We start from the raw sequence: 12,189 nt of genomic DNA, 5'->3' as shown, positions 1-12,189 counted from the left end.
TATTTTAATATAGCCTAGCTGGCCGAGTGGTCTAGGGCGCTGGACTTCGTGCAGGCGGTGTTGCCATAGATGTCACAGGAGTTCGAGTCCCGCGGAGGGAACGACAAAAAATTTGCTTCGCAAATTTGACAGTTCTAACATCGTTGGGAATTTTTCAGACCTTTCTATACGTTTATATTTTTCCCTGTATCAATTTGATCCGATGGATCAGTGTAGCAAATAGAGTCGTCACATTCTGAGACGTTGTATATATATAAAATAATATGAAAAAGACATATTTTCCCCCATACACACGTATATATATAGAAGGGTCTGAAAAATTCCCTTCTGTAAGTTTACGTTAACTTTCCTGTATCAATTTGATCCGATGGAGCGGTGTAGAGAATAGAATCGTTACATTCGAATGGCCGCAGCCATATGTACAAAATAACCCATAAAAAATCATGGATTTTATAATTTTATACAGTGTACAATATAATCTAGAATTATTTCATGGATTCTAATAATTTTACTTATTTGGACAGTTTACTTATTTTTTACATTGTTGTCTTCTTTTATTTTTGGTTTACAGTAACGGGACATTGAACACCTCCAAAAACATGTAAAAGATCTTGGTCGGCTAAATTGTACTTTTGCGAGGTTTTTTACAGTGTATCAATAAACTTATTCATAGATTTGTCAGTAAATTAGGATCGTTATGTATTCAATAAAAATACACTTACACTGCTTACATGTATAATATTTTACATTCTGAATTGTAACCAAAAACTTTCAGATGCTTTATAAGTGTTCAAGATTAAGTGTATTTTAAAAATATTTAAATTCAGTTTTGATAAATGTATGATTGCGATCACTTTTATTCATATTTAAATATCAAATGGTAACACTTTTATGATAAGTTTCAAATTTGTGTCTGTGACACGTATATTGCAGTCCAGATTCTCTAAAAATAGCACATTCTTGCAAAACGTATGTGTTCGAAATTTACATACGAATCTAAACATATAGTTTAAAATGTTGAATTAACATTTACGATAATATATAAGAGACTACAAAAGAAATGGTTCGGTCCAAATTCCTTTAAAATGACAGGGTTATGACGAATATTGAATGTGAACTCTTTAAATTTACATAATGGTCTGATATTTTGTCAGTGAATGTCAAACATAAACTCCTCGTTCAAGGATTTGCTTTTCACTTAATCCATTCTGGTTTTCATTAACCTTTAAGCGTTAGACCTTTCAAAGGCACAAAATGTATTTTTTGGAATAAAATTATTATTTTGAGATAGGGTTGGATATTTCATTTCATCAGCCACCAGTTTTTAGCACCAGTTCTTTGTAATTATCAATCAAGCGAAGTGTAGAGTGTGGGACAATACTTTGGAAACTTCTGTAACTTTGCATGCGATGTCACTACTGTTGATATGGAATAAATTCATTTTCGTATAGTTATTATTTTCTGCTTTCTCCATAAAAAAAATTGACAATTTACAACCCCTTTTTCAGCCTCTCTGTCAGAACAACTGTGACAGGTATTGTTTCTATAGCTCTAGATTTCTGACTTGATAGTTCAGAAGAAAAATGAGGTTGAAAAGATTAAGAAGTGATTTCTCTGTAATATTGTTTAAGATGTTGGGTAAACCCATCTAATAAAATCGTTTAAATTCTCTTGAGAAAGTATAGAAATTAACTGGAACAATGCTGGAGTTAGATGTGATTGTTTCCATAAAGGGGGCACATTGTACTATTATAATATAAAATACAATTTTTGGAGGAATTCATTTTAAGTGTAGTAACCATTTAAACAAAAACTGATGATTTTCGTTTTTCATGGCGTAGAAACCACATATGATCTATAACATAATCTGTTTTAATCATTTTATTTTTTTGAATAGGGAGCAGAAGTGTTTTGCTGAAACTTAAACAATAGACAAAAATACAAAATTAGAACAATCAACAAAACACAAAAAGTCATTGATCGACCGATTTAACGTTACGATACGTGGTTTGTTCAGTGATGGAAATGAATGATAAATATTTTGAGCAACGAGCGGGAAAGTTGAGTGATATATTTAAATTAAAAAAAAATAGGAGATATGGTATTATTGTCAATGAGACAATCACTCACCAAATATTAACGAACAATTAAACTTCTACATACTTCTAAATGGTTATTTGTTTCTGACTTGCTTGCATTATATCATGCAGAATGAATGTTTTTTGCCAGAAATTCTTCAGGGGTGTGATACCTTTAACACAGCTGATAGTATTTCTTTATGATAGCAAAGGATAGTTGCTGTCTGAATATTTCACCGAATATGGCAAACTTAGACCTTGTCAGAATTTTTGTTTTACTTGCTATCTTTAAACTGTCTTCCTGGAAGACTTTTACAGAATTTAAGAGAGATTTGAAGTGAATGCGTCTGTAATCATGAAAGTGGGCATATTCTATTAGCTAAATCATAGTTTCAAAAATAACATAATGATGGGAGTCAGTGATGTCTTTCGATGTCCGGTATTTGAGGTAAAATGACGAATGTACAATTGGTCTATCGTCTTTTAAGCACACTAGTATGGTAGTAAAGTTCCATAAAATTAATGAGATGGAAATGTCTTCAATATCTGATATTTCCGTTTATCATGTGCGGATATGTAAAACACAGAATAGATAAATATCAGGAACAATCACGACCAATCTGTATTTCATCTTGGTGGCGTTGTTGTCTCTTTGACATATTCACCATATTCATTCCTATCTTACATGTATGTTAAAATTAATAAATTTTAGCTTAAAGTATGACGTTGTTAACTTTTCAGAAAATCATTACTATGTACATTTGTGAAACGTCATCGCAATATAATAAAAAAGATTAATGTTAACGTGCTATTTTTTTTACGATTTTTCAGTTGGTTTATCCAAATAAGTTGGATCACGCTGAAAATGTTCTCTTTTTCTAATCTCTAATCTGAAGGTTGATTACCGTGTTATTCAAACACTCGTTAAGAACAAATTATATTTTGTTCGAGATAATTTAGAGCATTACTCTTTAACTAAAGGAAAAATAATTTCCTTTTAACGCTTTATAAATAATGCATTTTCGTGTGATTTTTAAAAGGGACCATGCAATTAAAGATAATAGGTCATACCTGAAAGATTTCCAAAGCACAACATGAAAAAAACCGTCCTCTAAGACATTGAATGTATCACTTCTGAAAAGGTCTTTCGTTGCATTTATATGAAAAATCGTTTTGACCTACCAAAACGGTAACTTTTGTTAAATAGACATATATCTCTTCGCCCATTCGTTTGGAGTAATCTCCCACGATCGATCTTCTAAAGCCCCGTGCAAGTCCGGGTGTCAAAAGAATGAGCCTGCAGCATCGCTAAGCTTGTCGTAAAAGGCGACTAAATAGTGCTCAGAAATCTAGCCAGGGGCTAGGCGCTCTGCCCACAGAGCAACTGGGATGTGTGCATCAGGTGGTGGAATGGGGTACCTCTGGCATGTTACATGCTGGGTTTGTCAGGCTATAATACGGAAAACCTGACCGCAAACCATAGTGGTGCACCATGTTTGGAAAGATGTCACGTTCCTCGCACGTTAAAGAACCGTGCTGTGGTATTCGATAGGAACCTTTGCGCTCCGCCACAGGAGGCTAAATTGCCCGACCTTACCCATCCCCCATTTTTCTAGTGCCAATCAAAATTTGTCGACCCTATTATCCTGTCCCATCCCATTTTTCATTTCATCATCATTTCATGTTCATATTATCATCCTTTTCATGTTCATCGTCTGAATATTGCTGAAATATTGCTGCTCGGACGTTAAACTCCAAAAATCGGTGTTGTATGTTTCAGGGTATGGTCACTAAGCTTACACATAGCCTAATACCGATGGTATAATATATCAACTGAAAACAGAAATGATGAAAAGAACCACAGATCAATGCCTTTCCTGTTGGGTCTACTCAAGTAAATCATATCATCATATTCAAATTGACAGACACATTTCAAATGGCTCCCAGTATACCTTAAACTGATCATGGATGATATGAAAAAACTAAGAATGTCTTATGGCAGATGTATGATATACAGTTGAATAATATTGGTGACTAATGGATAGAGTTCAAAGGTTTTCCATCCTATGCCAGGATACGATTAGCTAATGATGACATTATTATCACAAATTAAAGGTGTAAAAATACAAGTAAGTACATATGTACATGTATTTATATATATTCGACAGTCATCTTTGACACCAACATAATGGAAAGATTTACTTCTTTGAAATATTTGTTATGTATAGTTTGTTCACCAAAGGCGATAACTGACATCATTCGAAGTGTTAACAACCGGTACATTTCACAATTTCAGATTTAATTCCCCTATGACGCCATGATACTGTGTTATTACTCAAGAAGAATGCCACTGAATAGCATTTTCATGTATGTAATAGGCCAATATGCAAAGTTAATTTGTTAAGTCAATTTTATTTTGTTTTTCAGTGATTTAACTGCTGTACAAAACATTCCCTAAAAGTACAAAAATGTATACATGGACATGTGACCCTAATTGACTCAATCACAAACCTTTTGAACTAAGTAGAATACACTCTTTTTTTTAAATATCTTACAAGCCAATATAAAATGTCATTGCCCAAATCATTTTGCGAAGGCAAGTTTTAATTTAAGAAATGGTGTTCGTAGATGTAAGCGCTCTTAGAAGATTTTGATTAAAATATCAGGAGTTCCGTTAACGTTGTTATTGTTGACATAAAAGAAAAACAATGGCTTTTGTGAGATGGACTCTAAGCCTTTTATACCATGCAGTAACAGCCCAATATATGAAACAAGTATTCAAGCAAGCAACTTTAAGATTCATCACTAAGTTTTACCACTAACTTTCCATTTAATACAGAAAATTCTGTGTATCAAGAATAATTTTGAAGCATAGCATACCATGAGAAAGTTACATTAACTTTATGTAAAATGAAACGACAAACTGACCTTACTTTTTTGCTGTTTTAATACTTTATGCAAAAATGACAAAATAAACAACCATGATTTGAGATTCATTCTTTTACACAGTTCAAATAATCAACTGTGTATAGGGGGTATTGTCTTTCTATTTTTATTGTTATTATACAGTTTGAGTCCATCATTCATACATGTGAAATATTTTTTTTAATTTGTGCACTCTCTGACCAATGGATAAAAGAACAGCACAACAAAATGAAATCGAGATTTTAATATTTCAGAACAGAAAATGTACTTGAATTTTGATAATCTAGGAACAGCCTTTTTTTCACAATTTTTTAAGCCCACTTTTGATGAAGAGATGAATTTTTAAAAGAGGCATGATGAAGATTAAGTGAATGGCCATAGTCTAGCATCAAACCAAACTATGACTGCTTTTTGACCTTGAAGCTTATCTAAAATGTCTTAACAAACTAGTACTTATGATAAAAACAGTAGTAGAAAAGTAATTCTGCTTTAAGATAATAGTTGCACAATTAATGAGCCGCCATTCTTATCAAGGTTTTGCGCACAACATCTTTGAAAGAACCATTACTTTCCTTATAAGTAAAGACAAGTTTATCCCCTTTGAGGGTGATATGTTAGATTTTTTTCTTACTTGTCAACATATTGGGTAATCTTTCTTGCAGACGCTTTAACGAATGTCAGGAATTAGAGACATGGTTTAAGAAATTCATTTGTAAACATCACGATAAATGATACATAATTTAGCCATATATTATTACAAAAGATTAAAATGTCGAAAACATGGTATGTCTCTCGGGAGGAACAGGTCATTTTAAAAATGAATATGACCCGAGAATTCAGAATTGAAATTACATGATAAAAGAAATTTATGGGCTACAAAATTAAGATGATTGTTGAGAATTTTTGACTCTCAAAATCACAAAAAAAATCAAATAATAAAATATGGCTCGTTAAAAGCCCTTGAAATGGCCAGTGCATTTCAATTTAATTATAACTCAATTTATCTAAATGATATGGATAATCTAGTCTTTTTTCCTTGATTCTGATTCTGGTGCAAAAAGTCAAATTAAATTTCCAAAATTGTGTTTCCTAAAATGCCTGATTCTTTCATAGACTGACACTTTAAAATGATATAATATGATGCGGAGACCTTGGGTGACTACATGGGAGAATCGGACTCATGAAACAGTTTTGTTTTTTATTGAGTTACAGAAGATATAATATTATTTAAGAGAAACACGAGTGATTTTACTGAAATATTTTGCCTGTCACACACCGGTAGATTTGAAACAATAAGGTATGAACTACATGTTTTAAATGATATCTATTTTGGACCCGTAAAAAGAGAGCCAGATTCTTTTACAAAATACGAATTGAAAATATCGATATAACGAGAATGGAAATGGTGAATACAATTACGATCTACATATCATGCACGGTTAACTTTGACGTTAACGTACATACAGTACATGTACGTCATTCAAAAAGTCGTACCACATGAATCCAGATTCATAGGACAGAGAGGAAGCCTAGCCAAGTGTGTACTTGTTTTTATGCAATACCAACATAAAATATTGGTATAGTCCTAGGTAGCACTACCTGTTACCAGGAGTTACGCACCTAAGTTTAAAGAATTGCGACTGAAATATGTGTCGCAAGTATGATACAGAGTACTTATATTATTATCTTCAGTTCCGATTTTAGGTGTAGTCAGCGGAGTCGTGATAATTAGTTTGATATTCGTCGCCGTACTTATTCACAGGTAGTAGTAATCATTAGGCACATTTGCAATTAATATTTATAAATTATCCCTGCAAAAACTCACTTTTTGTACGTAGATTATAAAACAAAACAACATTATTTGTATATGTTGTTAAAGGTTCTCCTGAAAAATGACAAAACATATAGAAAATCAGTGAAAACAGACCAAAACATTTCTATGATATCAGATATGGTTTGTCTGTTTAATGTTCAAAATTTTATTTTATCTCATACAAGGTTATACTTTGTAATAGTGTCGAAAACAAAACAATTAATCTATTTTTTTTATATAAAAAAAACTCAATCAAACTCCCATATAATGTTTCAAAAACAAAATTTGAAAATGAAGCAATCAACGTAATGCAGATAACATGAAACATATTTTAAACTCATTTGAGGTTGAACGCTTATTTCTTTTATATTGCTTGTCGGTTAGAAAATTTGAAAATGATCAACCACTTTTATTTACTTAAAGTTTAGAAGATATAAAAGAGATTCAAGTAGACATATGATGATAGGTTTCACATAATGAATCGTAAAAGTTAAACATATCTAATGCGCATATATTGACAGGTGTCACAGACCAAATTAAAAACCTGAAAATCAATCAACAATAAATGATTACACGGTTCCATGGAAAACGGACACTGAGAGGGAATAGTTCCACTACACTCACCAGCTCATCATACAAGTGTGATTTATACATCCCATCAAACAGGAGACAAATATATCATAGTAAATCGGAAAGACACAAGCAACATATAAAGAGTTATAATCACAAACAGATTAGCTGCGGCTAGAAATCAAAACATTGGCAAAGACCACTATGCCGAGTCCGATGCCGGTGTGTATGACATTTCCGGAAATAGTCAACACAAGTTTATGGACCCGATTTATGACCACAGTGTGGAAGACGCGTTTAATACAACAAATTATGGACGACAACTGAATACCGAGGAAGATACCTATGACCACATACTTGGGAAACAAAATGAATGTGACTATGATCTAGCTGGATAATAAACATACACTCTTTAATTACTCATTACTCATCTATTTCCGTTTTCTTTCTGAACATTTAAAACATAACCCTATTCCAGTAGCTTACCGTTTACACCAATTTTGGTTCTCATTGGGTACAACTTAAATACTAAACGTCTTAAGTATGATGACTCGACTTAACCTTCAAACTGTCACTTCCCGCCAGTTCATAACTTGTACATGAGAATACAATAAAACAATTTTAAACTGTGCATTATAGGGGATAATGAAACTAATTCATATTAACAAGCTTTAGTTCTGACTTTTGCCAGCTACCTAAGCCAGTCTAGTCCGTCGTTCTACCCACTGAACCATCATATTCCAAAAAGATTATTCTGAGTATGCTATACTTGCGATCACATCTAACCTCTCTTAAATGCAGAATCTGTCAGGACAACCCTTCTACGACATCAGATAGAACAGAATTTCTAGCAGGTCCTAACAGGATCTGACAGGGGCTGTCCTGGGTCAAGATATACTTTGCCTTATTCCTCGACAATCTTTAACGTTACGGTCGTTGCGCCTGGCATTGTTACAGCATGTCATACAAAAAACATCAGAAACTATCGATGGAAATGGAAAACCATTTAGAGAACTGTACGACATACTTGATAACTTCTCATTTCGAATTGTCAACATTACTTCCGTCTGTGGCAACATCCCTTCAGCACCTGCAAATGGAGTTTTCATATCGCAAAGCATACGTTATGCCAAAGCTAACAGTTGCAACGCAGAATTTTTGTATCGCGCTAGACTTCTTCAATTAGGCTTCTGGAACAGAGTTATGTTGCTACATCACTACAGAAGTTTTATGGTTGTTATCATGAACTCGTGGGTTTTTACGGTGTATCCATCTGAAGCATGAAAACTAATTTGTTCAATCTGTCATAGTTTTCTTTTCCTCTTACGTCTAACCCGGACTTGACTTTTTATGAGCAACTCCGTGGGTGTTTCTATAAAGGCAGACGGCGCTTACATTACCGTTGCGCCTGGTCCATGCTCCCAGTTTTTGGTGGAGTCCATGACTGGTCTTTGTCCCTGGATTACATTTTTTTATTATTTCCGCTTGAATCTTGGTTACTTTGATTACTCTTTCTAATCCAGGTAACTTAGATATAGGATTTACTTTTATGTTTCTGACAGAAGTTTGTCCCATGACAGATTATGAGAGACCTTTTCCAAAGCCCTGACTGATCCTCACAAGATGTGTCATGGGTCAGGACAGTTTATAACTGCTTTATGACAGCAAACCCTGACAGAACCTAATATAGTTTAGAAGTGACCGCAACTGTATGTGCCTAATTCAGACTATTCATATCATAAATAACCATTTTCCTTTCGGCACTTAATCCTTTTATACTTATTTAAACCGGCCTAGCTGTCTAAATCAGTCTAGGAAAATATTGTCAACTGCCCAAATCTATTTCATATTGTTAAGTTATAATGTACTTGTGAGTAACCTATCCGCCTAACACGGTCTAGTAATACCAGTTTAGTTAATCATGAGCATGAAGTATATAAAGCTCTGACCTCAAAAGCTTTTTTATCAAAGCTAATATTTCTATAAAGTGTAGGCAGTTTTAAAAATGATTGTTTCCTCTCTACTTACTTGTAAAAAGAACTTCAGCACCCAACTCGTCCGACTCAGGTCGAGGTATTCTTGTGGGCACCATGTGTCAACCTCTTTTTTGCTTGGGCTGTTATTCTTGATTAAGTGAACACTGGCTTTTTTTGTTGGTGCTGAGGTTTGGATCTTGTAGGAAAAGTAGACGGATTTGATTCACTAGCCTCCATATCAACGACTAAGGAAGGATTTAGAAGGATTTTGCTGTTCTTACTGAGGGCTTGTGTACTACCTTTTCCTCTCCCGCAAAAATACACCCATTCACATGTAGTATGACAATGCTTGTAATTTTTTTTAATTATTTTTCAGCAGTATTAACATTCCTTTTTGTAAAATGCTCTGCTTTAATTTAATCTAAAATACATATAGGTGTTTTCTTTTATAAATATAACATTATATATATTTAACCAAACTGTGTAGTGAAGAATCATTCAAGATCATTTTGTATTCAAATTACTACGTGAATAAGCTGCGTACATAAACGTACTCCTGGAGTATACAGGCTTTGAATACATTGAATGTTGTACCATTTTTATTACATAAACCTGGACTATAATAAACTGAGTATAATAAACATAACGGACAGTTCCCGGTCTTCATGGGTAATGTCCATAATTTAGAAATTCTCTTCCCAATGTGTAGGTCTTTTGACGAGAGTAGTCCATATTTCCATACATTCGATGAGCTTCAAAATTCTGTAAGTCCATTAGATCTGTTTATAATCCCTCTGTATTCTTGAAACTTTGTCGGAGTGTTATCTATATCATCTTATACAATGTTTTCCAGCTAAATGGAAAACAACAAGAATATACATTAACCAAGAAACGTTGTAGTCCATATCTGTTTAGGATTAGACAGTATCAGAAGTAATGCCATCGGGATCAAATTGACAAAAATTCTGTAAGGACATAAGTTTATGTTTATCAGCAACGAACGGAAGACGTGACCAGTTCAGCATGCTTTCACATATGTGATCGAGTTCTTCTTGGAAATCCTTGCATATGTTTCACAATATAGTGTTGAAAATGTTTTGTTTATATATGTACATGTACTTTTGAGCGTAATTATTTTATAATTGGCTGCCACTAAGAAAATTGTTATAACTATTTTAGTGTATAGACTGCAATCTCCAAAATAAACGCACGTTACAGTCAGCTGCATTGTCGATTTCTTCTAAGGCTTTGTTCATGTAATTTTCACATTCTAAGCGCTGACAGGTTCGGAAAGTTTTTTTATCTTTATGCGGATTTATATTAAAAATAAGATGGGAAATCTATACCTAGAGGTGTACCATCTAGTTTCACTTTAACAAGCTGCACTTTCTTATTTGTTGGCCCATTTTACATTTAGGATATGTTTACATGTATAACTTTTTACATTATGTCATAGTCCTGTAATTAGATTTTTTTAAATTACAAAATAAAATAAAAGGTCTATGTTTCTGTTCTAAAATACAAAAAAATACCGGTTTTATATATTGTAAATTTCAATGTGCTGTACACGTGTTTCTAAGTGTGAAAACGGCCTTAACCGATAACTTTCAGATGTTTGGTAGTTCTCACGAAGTTCAAGATTGACAAAGTAGTTTTTGGGTGAAGCTATTGCTGAAAAACATATATAAGGATCTCAAGTCATTCTATAAAATGTTAAAATTGACAATTTTAGCATTAAATGGGTGACTGATACCTAAAATTTTCGGTCAAAATTCTTCCAAATGCCATTTTTACCAAGTATATGAGTGTGAGCACTTTTCCAATTTACCTATATGACCTTACAAAGGCATGTAGAAAATGTAGAAATTATAAATATTGGTTCCATATTAGTGACTGTGGCACCTGTATTGAAGTGACAGTTCTACAAAATGTACGTGTGTTACAAAACTAAAACTTTTCAATATAACTATCACGTAGGTGGCTAAGATATACTAATTTCAGTCAAAATTCTTTAAAACAATGTCATATTCTTGCAACATGTATGAGTGCCCACGCTTTTAATTTCTATGAGAGTCTAAAATTAATGACTGAAATGCTAAATTGTTCAATATAACTATCACGTATACGCCACATTAAGTTGAGTAAAAATTCTTTAAAAAATGTAATATTTTTGGCAAATGTATGAGTGCCCACACTTTTAATTTTTACATGATGGTTTAAAATTAATGACTTAAATGCTTATTTATTTAATATCATTATCATGTGGGTGACTTCGACACGTGAATTGGAGAAAAAATTCTTTTAAAATATTTTTGCGAATTTTATGAGTGCAAGCTATATAATTTCCATGAGAGTCTACAATTAATGACTAATTAATAACTAGTTCATAACACATACAATAACTCTAAAAAGCAATTCAATTTATATATCAATCAATGAACATTTTTCTTACGGAGTTTACAAATTATGAGAACAGTGTTATTATGGCCAACTAGAAATTTGTCGTTATACGAAGAACACTTCCATTCAGGAAATTGTACTTTAGCATCAAGGTCATCTCAATCGAACTTCCTGCTGTACACTGATATAATTTAATACATGACACTTAAATAATACTTCCGTATACACTTCTGTGAACTTACTGTCACAAAAAAATATTTTTGGGACCAATATTTTCGTGCATTTAAACATCTTATTTGATCACACGTTTGCGGATGTTAGGCTTCATGTTTAGTTTAACTACTTATAAGTATAATTTTGTATTTTATAACAGTTATCATTTGTTTTCTTCCCTTTACTAGTTACCTTTCATAATAGTATTCTACAT

This window comes from Perna viridis, chromosome 4, assembly GCF_037379345.1.
Source record: "Perna viridis isolate PV_CMFRI_1.1 ecotype Kerala chromosome 4, ASM3737934v1, whole genome shotgun sequence".
In the NCBI taxonomy this organism is placed as follows: domain Eukaryota; kingdom Metazoa; phylum Mollusca; class Bivalvia; order Mytilida; family Mytilidae; genus Perna; species Perna viridis.
This window is presented reverse-complemented; position numbering follows the sequence as displayed.